At 45.5% G+C, this 21,078-nt stretch overlaps 1 protein-coding gene across 3 annotated transcripts in view; it reads right to left on the minus strand.

Annotated features, from left to right (window-relative positions):
• BCAP31 (B cell receptor associated protein 31) overlaps positions 1 to 1,508 on the minus strand; it is a 71,402-nt gene extending 69,894 nt beyond the window's left edge. The window contains exon 1 of one of the 3 annotated variants that reach the window (XM_088468611.1): positions 1,393 to 1,508. The gene's annotated coding sequence lies outside the window, so the exon portion shown is untranslated. Of the gene's footprint in view, positions 1 to 1,345 lie in introns of all 3 variants that reach the window. The other 2 variants (XM_088468528.1, XM_088468474.1) reach the window with 2 other exon arrangements.
• Positions 1,509 to 21,078: the final 19,570 nt, after the last annotated feature.

Raw genomic sequence — 21,078 nt, forward strand, 5'->3', positions numbered from 1 at the left:
TCGATGTAGGTAATAATACATTTTATTCAATCATAAGGCTCACAGGAACCGCACATAAAAAAGATAAGAAATCACATATAGTGAATTACAGTAAATCATTTAAAATGTCTAAAACACAAATCACCACCAGTGGTGGGTTTGAAAATGCATACCAGAGGTAGGGGTGTAATCAGTACACCAGCATGCGTATGATATGAACAGAGAGATATCCGGAATAAAAACCTGTTCCAGCACAAGCTAGTGCATCTAATCCTCCAGGATGTTCCCCTCTGGTGTATTAGCTCCCTCCTTTCACCTTGAAATCCCACCATTGGTGGTGATTTGTGTTTTAGACATTTTAAATGATTTACTGTACTTCACTATATGTGATTTCTTATCTTTTTTATGTGCGGTTCCTGTGATCCTTATGATTGAATAAAATGTATTATTACCTACATCGATGGATGGAGATTTTAATTTCTACTAGAATTAAAAAGTACTTGTTTTGCATGTACACTGCAATTTAGCCAGAGGTAATTACAGCCACCAATATTAGTGTTTAGTATTAATTTAAAGAATGATAAAAAAAAAATAAAAGTATATTTTAGAAAAAAAAAACTAAATTAATGCACTAGTCAATAAAATAAGAAATAAAAATGACAACTGTCAACAGAAAAATAACCATTTCTCATTTCCATAAATAAAAGTTGTGTATAACGCAGTGTGGCTTTCTCGTGTTCCACATCTGGCAGGCACCCGGCCTCAGACAATGGAGAGAGGTTCTTACACAAATACTAATTGGGACTTTGGCGGGTGGTGAAAGTTCAGAGATTATGTGATGTATTGCTTAGATAAGGTCAATACCAGGTTCAGCAACATGAATATCAGATAAACATGTCATGCAACCCATATGCAGGCATGAGGCGGGCACCATCTTTAGGCTGCATATACTACACATGTGCAGGTGTCACACCATTGGCTATACAGTGGTGTTATCTGCATTATATATGTATATACACACACAAATATATGTACCATGTAACATACACAAAGTCTAAGGGAGAGTGAGAGAAAAACATTGGAATAGTTATTGTATGGAAAAGACGTAGGCCAGCAATTCTGGAGCAATGCTGGGACCTGTAGTCCCACAGCAGCTGATAAACACATGTCACTTCTGGCATTAGAGGAAACAGAGCAGTCTCTAGCAGCTGATACACAGTATAAGGCAGGCAGCACCCTGAGGTGGGAGTAATGAGAGCATGTGCGGCCAGGTTACACTCCCTTACAGTCAGCGCAGAGTATATGAGGCTGAGGAGGATTAGTAACACCGCTGAGACGTGCCATGTACGTGTGTATGTGCCCTCACCCTACAGCCGCTGTAATACACCAGTCACACACACAGCCCGGAATCACCTGCCTCGTCTGCTCTGCCCACACTGTCTTCTGCTGCAGCCACTTCCGGCTTCCGGCGTGCTGCTACGTCTGCTCTGCCCACACTCTCCGCCTGCCTGCTGCCAGCAGTGACAGCAGTACACACTGCCGCATCCGGTGTGCAATCTGTGGCCTCCAATCAGGCCAGGGTTAGGTTTTTTTTTTTTATTAAACTTTATTTTAACCGAATCAGTCTGATTCTGACAAGCACTGCAGGCTATGCTGTGAGTTAAATGGGAATGTGCATGTGGACCAGTAACTAGCCACTGAATTAGAACTATAAGCCTCTTATGGGTACCAGTCTAAAGCGGCCCATACTAGGTGCGATAAATCAGCCGATCCGACGGATTGGTACGATTTGGCTGCTATATCGCACCGTGTATGGGCATGATATCGCATACCTCCCAACTTTTGGAGATGGGAAGGAGGGTCAGGGCTCGTGCCAAAGGCGTCCGAAAAAGGGGTGGGGTTTCAGGAAAGGGGGCGGGACCAAATGAAAACGGGTCGGGGCCTCGCGGCTTCCCCCCGTTTTCGTCACTATAGGGGGCGTGCCCAGCACTCTCCGAGATGCTAGGCAGCCCCCCAGGCTCTCCCTACGCTACTGAACAGATGTCGTGCGATGCGCACGGCATTTGTTCACCTTCTGCACACCCGCTGCTCTGCTAGGCAGAGCAGTGGGTGTGCTCTCCCCAACTTCCCCCCCACCGCGGGACACTGCGGCCCGCGGGCGGGACAGCGGGACAGTCCCAGAAAAACGGGACTGTTCCGCTGTACGTCGCACCCCCAGATCTTACTGCAAGTTCAGTCGATCAGGGGATGCGATATGCAATCCCATGCAGCGCTATGCGGGTGGGTGAGGGGGGAGCTGGCATGTCGGGCGGTCGGCCACCTGATCGCACCGTATGTGGGGACCGCGCGATATGTCGGATGCCGGAAACCCCTGTTGTGTCGCACAGTGCATATCGCACCGTGTATGGCCCGCTAGAGGAGCATATTCCTTAGTATGCCCCTAGCAGACCGGTTATTTAGGTATCCAAATTGCTGTGAGTTTCAGCGTCCTATATCAGATTACCTGAGCAATTCAAGATGGCTCCGCTATGGGGACAGCTGTTCCGAAAAGCCCCAACACCTGCAGTTACACAGCTAGTTAGTAGCAGTGTACCGATACACTGCCGGGTTTGACTGGAGGGCGCCGGCACGAGCGGAAGGAACCGTGGACTGACACCATTTGAAGATCGCGGAGGTCAGGTCCGTAGGGAGGGATGTGCAAGTGGTGCCATCGCCCAGGGCCTTGGGGGCAGCACCCTGTCTGTCCCACGTCCCTCTATCTGGCTAGCAGGGTGCCAAGGCCAGTAGTGCGGATTCAGTGCTGCTTGGAGCAAAGGACCAAATGACGCCTCAGGCATGCACCAATCAGTTTGTAGAGCCGCCCAGAGCATCCAGGCAGTACTTCACACGTCTGCTGCCGTTGAGCACTGCTCTAGCGTAGGTTAACGCAGGCAAGCTAACAAAGCTTTTAGTTTTCGGAGTTTGCTGAATATTAGGCACGCCACATCAGGCCCCTAATACATACATGCCTACTCTCCCGAAAGTTGCAGGAGGCTCCCGATTTTTCGAGTAACCCCCCGCACCCCAGGAGGAGTAGGCATATCTCCCGCATTCTGCGTCACTTCCTAGTGAAGTGGGTAGGTTAGGGAGATTTTACCGGGAATTTTTGGGTCCCCGAGAACGGGGCGGGGCTAAAATGATGCGACTCAAGCCTTATAACATATACCGTCCGGCCCCACCCCCCAAAGAAGTCAACAGAATCTCCTCCCCGGGCTTCTCCCAGGGAGGAGATATGTAAAGTCAGCAAGAATGCCCTAATAGTAAATGGGCCTGTAACTAAAAACATGCTGAAACGAGCATTTCTGCTATTAGTAATGATGAATGATATGCTAAGCCTTGGTAATATTAATAGCTATGTAGGTGTACAATACAAACATGACACTATCACAGATAGATAACATGTCTGGAAATAGATATTTTCATATCAGTGTTATATGTTACCTGAAAAATACTTTCCTCCTTACCTACTGTACCTTATCACTCTGCTTCTCCTGCTTATCAAACTAAAATGGCCTGTGCTGAATTAATGAACATGTGTAAAGGCGTAATTTATAACATCACTGGAATAATTCAGCACAGGTTATTCTACATGCAGTATAAGTAGTGCATACTTGGCAACTCTCCTAGAACAGTGGTTCTCAAACTCGGTCCTCAGGACCCCCACACAGTTCGCATTTTGCAGGTCACCCAGCAGGTGCACAGGTGTAATTATTACTCACTGACACATTTTAAAAGGTCCACAAGTGGAGCTAATTATTTCACTTGATTCAGTGTGGAGATATGGAAAACATGCACTGTTTGTGGTCCTGAGGACCGAGTTTGAGAACCTGTGTCCTAGAATGTCCGAGACATGCCAACATTTTTTGGGAGGAGTTGAGCACCCTCCCACATCCCATCTACTTCCTAGTGAAAAGTGCGATATGGAGTGTGGGGGTGCGATATCAAATCTCATTATCACAGCTCTGCCCTTTGCAAACGGTGTCGTTTTTGGTGGAAAGAGTGTTATCACTGGTTCCTGCCATTTATCAAAAGAGTCACTGTAGAGAAATCATTGATTTTCCATTCTGTCCCTTTGATTTCGGAGTTTACTGCGTCCCCATAGCCTGATATGGGGATTGAGGTGTGTTTGCAGTTTAGAAAAGCGCAATAATCTATCCTTATTGCAGTTTGTGAAAAACAAACAATGTAATTTTATTATGGCATTATACATGCTTATAAGTCACGCTGACGCTTCTTGAGAAGCAGTGTGCATGTAGGACCCCCTCTTCTTACGCATACACAGTACTAGAAAAAGTTACAAAACATACTGGTGGGATGTAGTGCATATGCCGGCAGACGGGATGCTCGCTACCAAAATACTGCCGCCGGAATCCTGCTGCCCGGAAAAATGGCGATGCCGATATCCCGAATGGGATCAGGATACCGGCGTCGGCGTTCCGGCCGCCGTAATCCCAAATGAAGGATCCCGGTATGCAGGGCCGTAACTTGCAACCTGTGCCACCGCACAGGGCACCGCAGGGCAGGGGGTGCTGGTCGAGCCTTTCAATTTTCTGTTTATAATCATTCCCACTTGTAGCTTCCTTTTATTTTATCCCCAGCATCTCCTGGCCTACCCATCTATTCCCTGGCCCTTCCCCATGAGGCCATGCCCCTATTTCGGGTGCGTTTTGTCCCCATTTGAAAAATAAGGGGGGTGCCAATGCTCTTTTTGGCACATGGCACCAAAAAGTCTAGTTACGGCTCTGCCAGTAAGTATCCGCGGCGGCTCGGGAATGGGTTAGCTTTAGGGATCCCCGGGGGGAAATTAGGGTTAGGCACCCCCCGGGAAGGTTAGGCTGCGGGGAGGGGGGGGTTAAGGTTAAGCACCACCGGGGAGAGGTTGGTGTTAGGCACCCCCCTGGGAGGGTTAGGGTGCGGGAAGGTGGGGTTAGGGCACCCCCCGGGGAGGTTAGGGTTAGGCACCACCAAGGGAGGGTTGGGGAGAGAGGGGAGGGGGAAACAATAATTGTGGTTAACCCCCTGAAACAGGTGGTTTTGAGGATTAATCCACAAATATACAATGATAAACCGGCCCCTTGGAGATTTAGGTTGCAGAGGTAGAGGAAAGCCACAAATGGTCCCTACTTAACATGGCCGCACCGAATATCTTTCTTGATCAAAATGTGCATCTTATTCACATAAATAAGGCAACTGGGAGCGACAAAACTACATTGCTAGCTGGTGCTGATCAATTTGATGTGCAATGTTTGTACATATGTGTGCGACTGAGTTTGAATCTGTGTAAGAGGGCTCCAATACAAGCGGCGGTGGCTTTTCTCATGCCAAGTTTCATTATGCTTCATTTACAACTGTGTATGTGCTTAAAACTAATTTCTGTGCGGCTATAGTCGCAGCCCAGTGTGTCTAGTACACTGTGGGCCTGATTTAGAGCCGGACGCCCTGACAAGAGCGCTCGCTCTGAATCAGGGCCCTCCTACCTAAAATTGGAGCAGTCTCCTGGCTGCTCGCATAGCTGTGGGTGACCACCCACAGCTTATGCGAGCGGCCAAAAAGATGGTCGCGATGGTCAAGACCATCGCGACCATCGGGCTTGCGACGAGACCCTGCGGTAGGGTCTCGCTGCCGCAAGCCCAGGAGTGCTTTTGGCTCTATCAGAGCCAAAAGAACTCCCACTGACATCACTAGTGATGTCAGTGGAGCCGGCCCCAGACGGTAGGCGCTCCCATGGGAACGCCTCCGTCTGGGCAGCAACGCCCCCGGCAGGCCCACCAAAGGGGGCGTGCTGTCACTCACCATGGCTGGCGCTATGCGGGTCTCGCGCATGCGCATGACGGAGCTCCCTCCGTCGTGCGCATGCGCACTAGGGCACCATCGACCCGCTTGCGAGTGCTCAGCGCTCGCGAGCGGGTCTGAATCAGGCCCTGTGAGTGGTGTTTTGCTCCATCTGCGATGCAAAATTGAAAGTAATATACGGCACGCTACACATCTGTACAAGGGGCCATAGATTCTCTTCCTAAGGGTAAAGCCCCGGGGTCAGATGATATATAATGGTTTCTACACAACATTAAAAAATGACAACCCAGATTTTAACTGGATTATATAATGAGGCCACTGACAAGAGCATGTTTCCTAGAAAAACGGAGACTAGAATAGTAGCCATCTCAAAATTGGGAAAAGACCTTGCTTTGGTCCAGAATTCTCATCCTAATGCCTTGTTGAACATAGACCTGAAAATGTACGCGATAATGGTAATAAACAGACTGGGCCCCCTGATCCTGTCTTGTGTTCAGTAAGATCAGGTGGGGTTTGTACTTGGCAGACAGGGCCCAGATAATATCCAGTGTGTCTGTAACATAGTTGAAGCTTACTCTGCAACAAAGATGCACTGGATGCAGAGCAGCCCTTTGTCAGGCTATACTGGGGTTATATGCAGAACTGTTATTTCATAGCAGGGGCCCAGAGGCGAGACCTGGGAGAGGTAGGACTGTGGCACATGCCCCCATGGCTTCCTGCTTATTTCTGCTCTGGGGCACATAAAGTAGAACCTGAAGCAATGGAGTGTGTGCTCCCTTCAGGGCTAGTACCTGGAGGCGAGCTCCTTCCCTTGTCTCCCTAACCCCAATATTTACCGGGATATCAGTGCTCAGGATGCTGGCGTCGGGATTCTGACTAGTGTCGGGATTCCGGGGCCAGGATTCTGAGCCCTGGCATCCTGACAGCTGGGATACTAACTACAACCTGTATAGCTATTCTCCAACAATGGAGTCCCACTGTCCCACCATCTGCAGAAATGGCCACCAATAGCCTCCTCTTTTTGCTTATTATAGATTGTTTGGGAACCACACAAAACAAAGAGTTATTATTGCCAGCATTGTTTCAATGCAAGTAGAAATGTATCCAAACTTTTCCACAACCAACTACTGTATACAGAGTACAGACCATCTTATGTTCTTTCCAACATACCAAATGGTATTCATAACAACTTTTAGCCGACAGTGTGCACTAGGTATACCTGTTTTATGTTACTGTTAATGTTCGTATTTTGCCTAGGTCTTCGAACATTGCTATTTTATATATATTGCGGCAGTATTACCAGAGATGGCGTTGGTGAGCAACAGATTCTGTGTGGGATTAGAGAGATCCTCCCACACAGGGTAGAAATACTGAGTTATGACACACCTGGTGCTGCCTTGTGGAGAGAGCTCAGGTGTGGGCTGATGAGAAGGCAGACCAGTCAGGCTGCTTTTGGAGACAGTCTATGTGGGACTGTAGCAGCCAGAGAGCCCAGTGAAGCTAAGCAAGCCATTGGGGGCCAGGATGCCTGTGTCTGGACCTTGCAGGAGGCAAGGGGGACCAAAAACCTCTCAGACTTGGGTGACATTGAAGCAGCTGGGCTGCAGGCTGAGGAAGCCAGCGCCTATACCTGGAGCATACTGGGAAGGCCACCAAGACTGACTGTGTTTGTATAGCTGTGGCAGCCAAGCCAAGCCAGGCTATAGACCTGCAGAGAAGCAGGCAGAGACTTTATTGGCAGACTAGCTGCACCTTGATAGAGAGGGTTCAAGAAGTGAGCTAGTGCCCTAAGAGTGGGCTAGGTTGTTTGTTATTTGCTATTTCTGTTTCCTGATTACCATGCTGGAAGTAAAGCACCATTTTAATTTATTTTACTGGAATGCCTTGTGTGGACTCTAATTCTGCACCTAATCACTGCACCGCTGATACCAATCTACCGAGCTAATTATCCCAAGTTATCACTATATATATATATATATATATATATATATAAATTAAGAACTGGCGGCACTCAGGAGACTTTTGTAGAAATAGTGAAAAACTTAGTGCTTTTAATCAATTAAAAGCACTAAGTTTTTCACTATTTCTAGAAAAGTCTGAGTGCCGCCAGTTCTTCATTTCTATATTGTGGGGGATTCGTACCCCAGTGGAGGGCACCAGGAGCAAGCTGTCTGTGGATATTGGAGGGAAGTGCCGGGCTGAATCTGGACTTTATATATATATATATATATATATAGTCACATGATGTGTAGCATACGTAAGTAGGCAAGAGGACAGAAGAGCCACATGATTGACATTAGGGCTCAGGTAGTTGTGAAAGAAGTAGATTGTAGACATCTGAAATGTTTGTCAGGAGGAGGCGCTGCAGCCACAAACATGTAGATGATGACAGAATGTGCATACAATACAGTTGATTTTCAAGTGTAGTACTTACAGTTGAGCACTCGATGGCAGCAACACACCAGCAATGATATAACAGAGGGAAGCTGCAAATTGATATGTTTTTGTGCGGGACAAACTCGGACCTTCTCGCACATTTGGAAGGTGCGTGTTTGTCCCAAAACTCGCAAATGTAATAGGGTGCGAGTTTTAGTGTCACAGTTTGATACACATGCGAATGAAACCACCGGTAAACTCACACCTTGTAATGCAACTATCATTACAAGGTGCGAGTTACACAGAAGGCTTCACAGATCCTTGAGATCCGTGAAGGCTTCTGTGTTAAAAAAGCTATTAAAATGTAAAAATAAAAATTCAAAAACGACTTGGGGTCCCCCCCTAAAAGCACAACAGCACCAGGCTTATGTGAGCCAGTCGTGGAAAATACAGGGGACAAAAGGCGTAGAGGTCCCTCGTATTTTCATCAACCTGCAGCAGGCACAGTGAGCCAGGCCTGGTTGTGGTAATATAGGGAACAAAATGAGTAGGGGTCCCCAGGGATCCCCGGCCTAGACTGACTAGTGTGGGGTGATGAATGCTTTGGCCAAGGGACCCGGTGACATGGTCCCACGGCTGCGTGTTGCACCGCCACTAGAAAGAGCCCGGTGATGCTTATGGATAATACTGTGGACCCCTACTCATTCTGAAGTAGGTCTATTATTTAGCGGGTTTTAGATCAGTAATAGTGTGTTAGTTAAAAACTTGCAATCTATTTATTACATTGGCACGGTTGTGTCCTCACAATGGTGGAAAATCTGGAATTGAGTTTTGCCATTGCGAGTTGTGGGGGTGTGAGAAACATGCAAGTTTGCATGTTCTTGCAGCCTATTACAGAGCTCTATACTCGCACAATTTCAAAACTTGGACCTTATTTAATTTGGCCCCTTATGTTGAGGTGCAATCCATGCAGAGAAAAATGAGGAAGAGCTGTAGAATGGGTCAAATGCAAGTTAAGGTGGTAAAAATGGAAAAGTAGGTAGTAGCAGGCAATCCACCTGGAAGCACAGCACACGCTCACTCTGAGTAGTGTCCTCCAAAATGGCTGCTGTCGGAAAACCCCAGGAGTGCAAAGGTGGGGATGGACCTGGAGGCAGTACATTACCAAAGTGTAATACCGCTAGTAGCCACGTCCAGTGCACCACAGATGGTCAGCTACGTCCACCTCCAGCTCCTGCATGCAGGAGCAGTACTATCTTCCTCAGGGAAGGATTCGTCAGGTCAGTAGTGGTGAAGCTATTGAGAGGGCAGTAATTTTCGCTACTGAAGTCGTTAGATGCAGCCTGTCCATCCAGTCAGGCAAGGCTAAGGCTTAAGGAGAGAAGTAGGCCATTGATGTGGTCATCAGCCAATCAGCCTGAGCAAGACATCAGGAAGGAGTTCACAGTGCGCTGAGGACAGGGCCCAAGAAAATGGATGGTTCAATAGCTGATGCAAATAGTGCAATCAATAGAAAGCAGCCTTGACAGGTACCCCATTCCAATCAAAAGAGGCCAAAACATGACCACTGAGAGAGACCTGAGATTATATTGTAGCCGACCACTTCAGCCGCAGAGCCGGTCTCTTCACCTTATTAGGTCCTGCCCATCGCAGTAAATTGCTGCAAATTTCCAGTCTGTGGGAAAGGGACGAGTCGAAAATGACTCAGAGCATTTTAACCCCAGCCGCTCCATATTAGGAAGTGGACAAGATGTAGGAGATCAACCCACTCATCCGGGATCCGGGGGACTACCCAAAAAATCAGACGTCTCCTGCACATTCCAGGAGAGTAGTATGTTGTAAATGCTATGTTAAGAGTACATTATCAAACAGATAGTCTGACCAATCTTTTTGGAAGTGAAACTGATTTATTATTATTTGCGATCTATGACTTTGTTAAACCCTTTCCAGATTATAAAATTTTTAGGCTAGGCGAGATTCTATGTATGTATTAAGGCTGCTACTCTGGTAATAAATGTTTACCAGGGACAACCCAGAAAGGCCTTAAAGCAGGGGTGGGCAACAAAGTGCCCCTCCAGCTGTTGCTTAACTACACATCCCAGCATGCCTTGCAACAGTATTAGCATGACCATAGAGCAACACTGTGTCAGGGCATGCTGGGATGTGTAGTTCTGCAACAGCTGGGGGGGCCACTAATTGCCCACTCCTACCTTAAAGGCATCCTATATACTGTAACACTGAATTCCCCTCTATCTCCTAACTTGCTGCAAACCATCAGGATTATTCAACGTTGTAAGTTCTACTGTGAAGAGGCCTATTCTAGTTGTCCGTACTAGTATACTTAATTATGGCAGTATTAGGAAGAGTCTGTGGGTCTGATTCAGGTGGACGCAGTGGTGATATCGGACACAAGGGGCCGATGTTTTCAGTCTCCGCATGCGTCCGAGTTGCGCTGCATATGCGTCTCGATGATTGGTGCCAAAAGATGCAGAATGGATTTGGATGCAGAGAGAGGCAATTTCGGTGGGCATTCCTGGAAGGTAACGGGGGGCGGCTAGCTAGATGTGGGCAGCTGTGTCTTTTGTCACAGTCGCACTGGCACCGGCGGTCATGTTCAGACAGACATTCTGCACCTCCATACGGCTGGTGCAATGTCCGATGGTGAGTCTCCTTACTCAGTGGCAGATTAGAGTCACAGTGAGTGGGCGTCTCAGTAGGAAACCCATCGTCTGCGCCATTAACATAAAGATGCAGTCCCGCTGCAATAACACCAACCTCTCCACCAGGCCCTGTATGTTCAGCTTTTATACCCGATCCCTCGTGTATGGAAATCATGACGGATTACTGAAAGCTCAATTTGCGCTTCTCCATTTCTCTCAGTGGCCTTGATTCAGAGTTGTACGTTTTTGCGAAGCAGCTGCGTCTTTGTGCAATAACATGCTAATGCCTGCAGGAGGCATCTAAAGGAAAAAGACGCCTCCTGCCGGTATCTCAGATCCGATGCCTGCGTCCAAAGACACTGGATCTCATTAACATAAGCTTACTAAGAATGGCCACCTCCTGCCCGCTTGTGAGGCCAGTAAATCTGCATATGAAGACACAGACATGGCACTCCCAGAAAATGGGGCAGACATGCAGACAATCATGCTGCAGCTTGGGGGCACTGTGTGCAATGATGCAGGACCCTTTCTGCACATGTGCAGCCCACCCACCATCAGAGATATACGCAGACCATCGGGTTTGCAGACATCTCTGGCCCAGTGTCTCCTTTTTGTGGAATCAGTGATAGCCTGGGAGACTTGTTGTAAGGAGGGAGTATCCAGAGGCATCCGAAACAGAGGTAATAATAGCAGAATGGGCATTCCTCTGTAATTGGGATGCAGCAGTTGCCACTAGGCTATTTTTTCCCCATCATGGCACCATATATAGGGCCTGATTCAGCAAGGAATGCAGCTGGTAATACGCATGAAATCGGCCGATTGTTGCATACTGCTGATGCATCACAGTTCGCGTGCACAATCTAGACACTACCACTGCATAAGGGGCACTACCACTACTGGGGGCACTACATAAGGGGCACCACTACTGGGGACACTGAATAAGGGGCACTACTAGTACTATGGGGGCACTGCTTAAAGGGCACCACTACTGGGTCAGTGAATAAGGGACACTACCACTGTGGGCACTGCATAAGGGGCACTACCACTACTGGGGGCACTACATAAGGGGCACTACCAGTACTAGGGGCACTGCATAAGGGGCACCACTACTGGGGTCACTGAATAAGCGGTACTACCAGTATTGTATAGTCTGCATAAGGGGCACCACTACTGGGGGCACTGAATAAGCGGCACTACCAGTATTGTATGGTCTGCATAAGGGGCACCACTACTGGGGGCACTGAATAAGGGGCACTACCACTGTGGGCACTGCATAAGGGGCACTACCACTCTGGGCACTACATAAGGGGCACTACCACTGTGGGCACTCTGATAATTATTGTTAGCACCCTTTGTAGATCACAGTAATGCTTTTTCCTTTGGCAAAACATGTTCCACACGCTGCCGCTGGTCAATGCACATGCTGCACACGGGCTGCTGGCCCCCCCAAAAAACAACATGTGCGTGTTAGCCTCACCTGTCATCGGCGTAGGTGCGCACGGGTGCTGTGCTGCTCTCTGTCAAGGGGCTGCTGGCCCAAAAAATAAAAACAATTTTTTTGTATGTGCGAGTATCAGCAACGTTGGTGCGCAGGGGTGCTGTGCTGTCTGTGTCATTTATCAAGAGGCTGCTGCTTCTTTCATGTGCTCTCCCTCCCAAGTGCCCCCTAAAAAATAATGAATTAATCAATCAATCAATGTGTTTTTTTTTCTGAGTGTGTGCACGTTAGCCATAGGATCACAAACGCCTCTTGCATAAACATTTTCAAAGGTGAAAATAGAGGATATGGTTTAAAAAATGGAATAAAGCAGCTAAAACTGCATTCTCTGATTATAGTGGCCCTACTCCCTACCCATGGCCCCTCTACCTAAATTTCAGTGAGTTAGAGGGGCAACGCCATGCAACAGTATTCCAGAGTGCAGCTGCTCCTCTTGTAGCCCAGGTCAGAAGATGTGTAGGGGGTGTGGTGATGATATGGTCTAAAATGGAGCTCACATCCACTAAAGTGGACAATGAATACCCAATCTAACTGGGAGCGCAGCTGTAAATTATACACAACAGAAGATGGGATGACGATATAGGCTTGGGTGATGGTATAATCTTGCCTGTAGCAACCAAACAGACCCTGTCTATCATTTTCTAGAATGCAATAGAGAAATGAAAACTACAATCTGAATTGTTGCTATGGGCAACATGAACACTTTTCATTTTTAGAAATTTAAATATATCCACAAATTGCCTCTTTTTCCTGCCAGTAGTTATTTACATGTATCTCTTTCTCTTCAAACCTATATCCGTTAGGAAGAAAAACAATGTCTTCATCCCTTCTGGACCTGGAAAACATGCACTGTTGGTAGCTCTCAAGGACCAGGGTTGACTACCCCTGCCTTAATTCATAGATCTTATGCTTGAGGCCACTAACTAACTATGGTTTTTTAATGTCCCTGTACAGGTTGGGAAATGCTTTTTCATGTGGAAAGCACTACTAGAAGTCTTCCTGGTCCCCTTCTGGGATGAGAAAATCAACTCCCAGCAGCAGCACCCATGCTCAAGGATTCTTCTGTGGCAAGGACTGATGTGAATGTATCACATTTTTTTTGTAAATACCTCCTCCCCTCCCCTTCTCCCTCATAAATTTTCTTTGGAATAAAAAAATTAAATTAAATTTACTACCAGTCGACTTCCGGTGGGCGGGCCAGCTAATATGGCCGCTTTTTAGAGTCCTTCTCAGAGGGCTCCCTGATCCGACCTCCATCCTCATTCTAAAGGGATCCTTGTTATACGCCCCAGAGTGTAGCCCAGAAAAGGAGGAATAGATCCATAGGTCTCTTGTTCCTGTGAGACCATTTACCGCCGGAACCGGGCCATAAGAAGTATTGGCCGCGTGGTTGCCCTTCCCGGGACGGGATACCTAGCAGTGTGACGGCACGTCTCCCTGCTTCCTGGCCGCGGAGGATGCATTGCTCATACTCCCTGTTAGCTTCCTGCCCGGAGTTTGCAGCTTACCGCTGGACCCAGAGGAGAGTAGGTGGTGGCGGTTGTACCTCCTGTGTGTGCGCCACTGGGCAACAAAGCGTTTCTCTGCCTTCCTGTTAGGCAGCTACGGAGGACGCATTACTCGCACTCCCTACCCTTGTCGGGAGTGTGCATCTGACCGCCGGACCCAGAGACCAGCGGCAGCGCCCGTCACTCACCTGTTGTGCGCTGCTAGAGCCGCTCTCTTCTGTCTGCGTGCCTTTCCCTGGGTGTGAGAAGTCAATGCGTGGAGGGCTACTCGGAATCCTTCCTCCTTGATCTCCCATCCCCTAATGCAGCTCCCTTGCAACATACGGCTGGACTCTGTACTAACAGCGGAAGTGCCTGCATCCTATTTAGATGGAGGCTGTGATTGTCTCTTTGTTATAGCCAGACCCAAGGTGTATTAATCACCAGTGCTTTTATCAGCTGGTGACACTCCACAGAGGTCCTGATCTGCGTGCCCCCCAGACACTATCTCTCCTTCTTCTGCAACTGTGTGGGACTCATAGGTTAAGATAGGGAATACCTTTTAAATAGTGAGTGGAGACCGTGATGTGTAACACATATTGGGCCTGATTCAGAGCTGGATGCAATTAGCGCTCGCTCGCCCAGAAAATAGGGGTGGATATTCAAATGAACCGTTCGCTGTTTGCGGTCTGTTCACGCCTCTAGGTCTGAATGAGCGTACAAAACTTGCGGTCGTTTTTTGGGAAACTACGCCCCCTGGCCGCTCGCATCATACGTCATGTCCGCTATTTATTAGATTAATCGAGTACATCGACCAGGGTATGAACTGCTCGCTATTCTTGTGGTCGGTTTTTAGCTACCACAATTTTGCGAGCAGTTCTGGCTATAAAATAACCCAGTGACGTGGTCAATGACGCTGCTGTTTTAATTATGCACACCCATAAAACGCCCGTTTTGACCTTTAAGCACGCCTGCGTTCTGATCTCCACTCCCCGTTTTCAAGCACCTTCCCCTGTTACCACCCACATACGCCTCATTCTGTCCCTCAAATTATCAGGCATTCGCTATTTTGCGAGCGCATGAATTTCGACCGCACTGACTGGTTCGCGCATGCGTATAACGATCCGTACGCATGCGCAGTTGGGCAAACATCGCTCGGAGCAAACGAGCTGCCGCTTACGAGTGGCTCTGAATCAGGCCCATTGTGTTCTGTGTTAGCAGCAGTGAGCTGTTACAGATTATAGATAATATCGGTGAATTACAGCACTTCAGAAATAAATTCATCATTCCATTTACTGGCCTGTGCTACCCTCTAGTGGTGAACTTTCATATCAGTGATTTTTGCTGTTGAATCAGCATATATCTTAGTTATAATACACAATATTTTCTATATTTCCATGTTTGTGATTGAGAATTTTTTTCGCAATAACTATGGAGAGATATGTTAAAAAGACACCTAAACCTTCTAAAGGCTCACAGTCAAACAAAAATAAATCTGCAGTTCCTGTCTCAGAAGCGTCATTATCACCGCGTTCACCCGGAGAAGACTCCTCAGACGCATTATTTGACACCAACAAATACAGCTCGCTCTCCATAGAAAGAGCAAGAGAAATTTCTGATATAATTTCACCGCTTCTAGGTATTAAATTGGCTCCACTCACAGAAGCTATTACCGCAGCAACTGCACAGCTATCCCAGCACAGCAAACGCTTGACGGAAGCTGAGGATCGTATTTCAACTTTGGAAGATGACCTCCATGAAGTTAAATCCCTGTTGCATTCTCACGATGCCACCATAGCGGCCTTAAATGACAAGGTTGAAGACCTAGAAAACCGCAACAGGCATAATAATTTGCGTCTAATAGGTCTCCCTGAGTCAGTCAGACCTAAAGATCTTCACACTATAGTATATAATTGGCTTCCTGTAACTCTGGGAATAATTTCTTTAGTAGTGGAAAGGGCGCATCGAATTGGTCCAGACTGACAACAGACACAACAGCGCCCACGACCAGTAATTTTCAAATTACTAAATTATCTCGACAAGGTGAAGTTCCTGGAAGCATACCGCAAGCTCAACAATTTATCTTACGAAGGCTCTAAACTTCTGCTATTTGAAGACTTTTCCTTTCAAGTCTCCTCTAAACGGCGTGAATTCTCACCAATCTGTAAGGATTTATTCTCCAAAGGCATACGGTTTTCCTTACTCTACCCTGCTAAACTGCGGATCATACATAATGGTAAACCATATTATCTGGACTCTCCATCTGCCGCGCAGAACTTTATAAAATCGATGGGATCGTCTTCCCCTCATGTCTCCATGGACGACAATGACTGAATCCACCACATCGACGTTGACGTATTGTATCATTGTTTATGTTTGCTGACAGTGTCTTTATTTTCTTTGCGATGCAGATTTTGCTAGTATTATGTTGTTTAGGGTCTATTATTGGCAATGTATGTTGTTCTCAATGTGTATTTAGAGGGCCTCTCCAGAGGTCCTTGTAGCTTTCATGCCATTTTTTATTTTTTTATTTTCTCTAACCTTGCTCAATTTTTTATATTATTGCGACAATCTTTCGGATTGTCATACTGGGTTCAGTTACATTTTTTAAAAATTGACAGATTGTTTTTTCATAATCTTCTTATTGTTATTGCAATTGTTGGGTATATATTAGATTTTACTCCATGCAAATGTTTATGGTTTCTGTTTGTGAGATTCCCCCGGCTTGCTCGTTGGGACGGGCTTGGGGAGTTTCTTAGATGGTATCTTTTAGCCGGTTTTCCTGTTGTTGGTATAGGTTAATGACTACTAGGTATAACCAGACGCCTCAGGATATGGTGGTTAAACGTGATCTCACACTTATATCCTGGAATGTAGAAGGGTGAAATACCCCTCTCAAATGTAAAAAAGTTTTGAGTCACCTTAAGAAACACCGTCCTGATATAGTTTTCTTACAGAAAACTCACTGGCGATGCACTGACCCAAACTCCCTGAAGGACACATGTGTAGAGGAATATAGAAGCGCTTCATATACAACAAAAACTCGTGGGGTACTTATTCTGTTCAATAAATCTCTTACCTACACTATAAAAGATGAGAAAATAGACCCGGACGGTAGATACTTATTATTAAAGGTTGTTATTGAGTATAAAACTTATACTTTAGTCTGTATTTATGCCCCCACAATGCCTAATGTGGAATTTTTTTCTTCTCTATACGTGACTATTCAAGCCTGGTCAGAGGGCACCTTAATTATGGGGGGCAATCTTAATGTGGCTCTAGACTCCTCGTTGGATGTCTCTGGTGGCCCTAGACATGAGGGATGGGCTCACTCTGCTCCCTCTACCATGGCATTGCTACTAGATTCCCTGGAGCTAATTGATCCTTGGCGATGTCTGCACCCGATCTCTAGGGAATATACTTTTTTCTCCCATCCTCATAAAAGTTTTTCCAGATTAGATTATTGGCTGACGTCCAATTCCTTACTACAAAGAATATTAGATGCTTCCATTGAGGACATACTTATTTCAGACCATGCCCCTGTTAAATTAAAGATACAGTTGGAATCTCCTATTTTTCGCTCCCAAAATTGGCGTTTTCGTGATTATTTGGCCTCCTCTGAGGATTTTCAACGATATTTACAACAGACTTTTTTAAATTATGTATCTGATAATTCTGAGCATGTTGGAAATATTAATCTCTTTTGGCAGGCATCGAAACCAGTTGTGCGAGGTTATTTGATTTCCTATGTAGCATCAAAAAAAAGAGATATACAACAGAAATTTTCCCAGGCCGCTAATATAGTGTCTTCTAAATACTCTACCTTATTATCAAACCCAACAGAAGCAAATAGAATATCATATAGAGATGCGAAAACTGTTTACGACTCCCTTTGTGAAGAACAAGCTCGAATGAATATTACTTATCGTAATAATAAATATTTTCGCTGGGGTAATCGCCCGGGTAAATTATTGGCGCATTTGTTGAAATCTGCAACTGCAACTAAGCATATTTCAACCATTAAATTAGATTCGGATTCAATGGGTTTCACTCCAAACCAGATTAGTGAGGCTTTCCTTAGGTACTTTGAATCTTTCTATTTGGAATCTCCTGACCACCCCACACAAGGTATGGAACTTTTATATAAGGCTGATCTTCCAACCCTTACGGAAGATGATAGAAACATTTTAACGGCCCCAGTTACTGATTTAGAACTTATGTCACTCATAAAAGGTTTGCCTACAGGTAAAGCGGCAGGCCCAGATGGTCTATCAGCGGCCTATTATAAATTACAATCCCCACATCTTGTTCCTCATCTCTCTAATCTATTTAATTCTATTTTACAAGGTAATCCAGCCCCAAAAGATTTTAATATAGCCCGGGTCATCCTATTACCAAAACAAGACAAAGATCCTACACTAGTTACCTCATACAGGCCGATCTCTCTTTTGAACCAGGATATTAAACTTTTTACAAAACTATTATCAATAAGACTACAATCAATACTGCCTAAAATTCTTCATCCCGCCCAAACCGGTTTTCTTAAAAATCGTCATTCAATACATAATATAAGAACACTCCTTGCAGTTATGATTAAAACCCACCAGATTCGGGGAAAAGTTAGTATAGTTGTCAGCTGTGACGCAGATAAAGCTTTTGATGGAGTATCATGGGCACATTTGAATAGATTTTTTTCTCACCAGGGATTTGGTTCGGAATTTACCCATGTCTTTAATGCTTTATATCACATGCCAACAGCTTTTCTGACCATAAATGCACTGAATACAAGGTCATTTGATCTTTTTCGTGGAACAAGACAGGGTTGCCCATTGTCCCCGCTTTTATTTAATTTGGCTCTGGATCCCCTTATTAGACTTTTTTTAAAAGAAACTAGATGGCGAGGCATTATGTTGGCGCAAACCAAAGTAAAATGTTCCGCATTTGCGGATGATTTGTTATTATATTTTGCTGACCCAAAATTTGCAATGCCTTACATGCTAGACTTGTTTGACGCTTTTGAATTAGTATCGGGATTCAAAATTAACTACACTAAAACCGTGGCCCTAACCTTTTTTCCTGAGGCTAAATTGGGTTGGCGGGATTCATTTCCATTTAGATGGGCTAACGAGGTTGGCATCACTTATCTGGGTATTACAATTCCGTCTCATCCTGCTAATCTATTTGATATTAATTATTGTTCTCTCCTGTCAAAGACCATTTTGGATTTTAATAGATGGTCTCATCTTCCCTTATCATATCTGGGTAGATGTTACCTATATAAGATGATATGTTTCCCAAGATTCCTTTATATTGCACAGATGCTTCCAATAATTCCGCCTAAAAGATTTTTGGCAAATTTGAACAAAGCACTGACAAAATTTATATGGGCAGGTAAGCGTCCGAGAATATCCTTATTTAAATTGCAGCAAAAAAAAGAGTTAGGAGGTGTTAATCTACCTTGTCTTCGTAATTATACCCTGACCGCAAATTACAGAGTGGCGCTGGATTGGATCGGGGGATCTGATGTTTACATGCAGCGACATATTGAACAATCCTTTAATCCTGACTGGAATCTGGTTTCCCTATTACACACTCCTCAAACATCTCTTCCTGCGTCATTTAAAGACAATGTCTTGCTATATTCCACGTGTGTGGTGTGGAGACTGATTAGATCTAGTTTAAAATTGCCCAAGACTAAAACTATCTTTTTGCCATTATGGGGGAACCCATGTTTTCCACCTGGCCAGAATTCCTCTATTTTTAAAACATGGCACGATAAGGGATTATGGCCCTCATTCAGAGCCACTCGCTAGCAGCAGTACGCTCGTTCCGAGCGATGTTCGCACATCTGCGCATGCGTACGGTTTTTAGTACGCATGCGCGAACCAGTCAGTGCGGCTGAAAATCGTTTGTACGCAATATAGCGAGTGCCTGCTATTTTGAGTGACAGAATGAGGCGTATGTGGGTGGTAACAGGGGAAGGTGCTTGAAAACGGGGAGTGGAGATAAGAACGCAGGCGTGCTTAAAGGTCAAAACGGGCGTTTTATGGGTGTGCATAATTAATATAGCAGCGTCATTGACCACGTCACTTGGTTTTTTTTAACTCAGAAATGCTCGCAAAATAGCGGTTGAAAAAACCAACCACAAGAATAGTGAGCAGTTCATATCCTGTTCGATGTACTCGATTAATCTAATAAATAGCGGACATGACGTATGGTGCGAGCGGCCAGGGGGCGTTTTTAACAAATAAACGAGCGTATGTTTTGCTCGCTCGTTCAGACTAAGAGGTGTGAACAGACTGCAATGTGCGAACGGATCATTTGAATAGCCACCCCTTGTTTTTGAACGAACGAACGCAAATAGCGAACGGCTCTGAATGAGGGCCCATGTTATATTTATCAATTCTTGAACATGGAAGATTTAACTCCAAATACTAGATCGCAATTACAAGACAAATTTCCCTCCCTTTCTATCCCATTATTTCCGTATTTACAAGCTGTCAGCTATGCGCAAACCTGCTTAAGGAGTCAAAATTATAAGTTAGATCAGCTTTGCTCTCTTGATAGGATACTTTATTATAAGCCTAAAGACCCCTTACTACTTCCGCCATATATACACATTCCCGTCCTGAACTTAATTTGGAAACTGGTTCGGTAGGCTTGTTGAAATGGAAGGAGGTATTTCCTGATCTTACCATGACAAACATGCTAGAAGCCTATATGAGAGTTAATAAGCATTTAGCTTCAGCATCTTATATGGAAATGCATATAAAAATACTGCATAGGGCTTTTTTTACCTCCAAATTAAAATTTGTTATAGGAGAAGCACAAGACTCAAACTGCTACAAATGTGGAACCCCTGATGCAGATATTATGCATTGTTTATGGTCTTGTTCTCAAGTCCAATCATTTTGGAAATCTCTCCAAACTTATATTAATAATATCATGAAAATAGAGTTTACGATTACTAGAGAGTGGGTTTTTTGGGGTATATATCCAACCTCTAGGGAAGGTGGATTAACAATGGGGAATCGCGTTATACTGATTAAATTGGCAGCTGCTGCCAAAAAGACCATCCTGTGTCTCATCAGAACCTATCCCCATACACTTATTTCATACTAAACTCTCCTTTCTATTTTTTATGGACTGGACCGAGACTTCTTTGCATAAAGAAAAAATGACAGAAAGGTTTTTTGATGTTTGGCTCCCTTATGTCCTCACACTTTCTGATAAAAGAAGCATTGCG

This window comes from Taudactylus pleione, unplaced genomic scaffold (assembly GCF_031769625.1).
Source record: "Taudactylus pleione unplaced genomic scaffold, aTauple2 ptg000002l, whole genome shotgun sequence".
Classification (NCBI taxonomy): domain Eukaryota; kingdom Metazoa; phylum Chordata; class Amphibia; order Anura; family Myobatrachidae; genus Taudactylus; species Taudactylus pleione.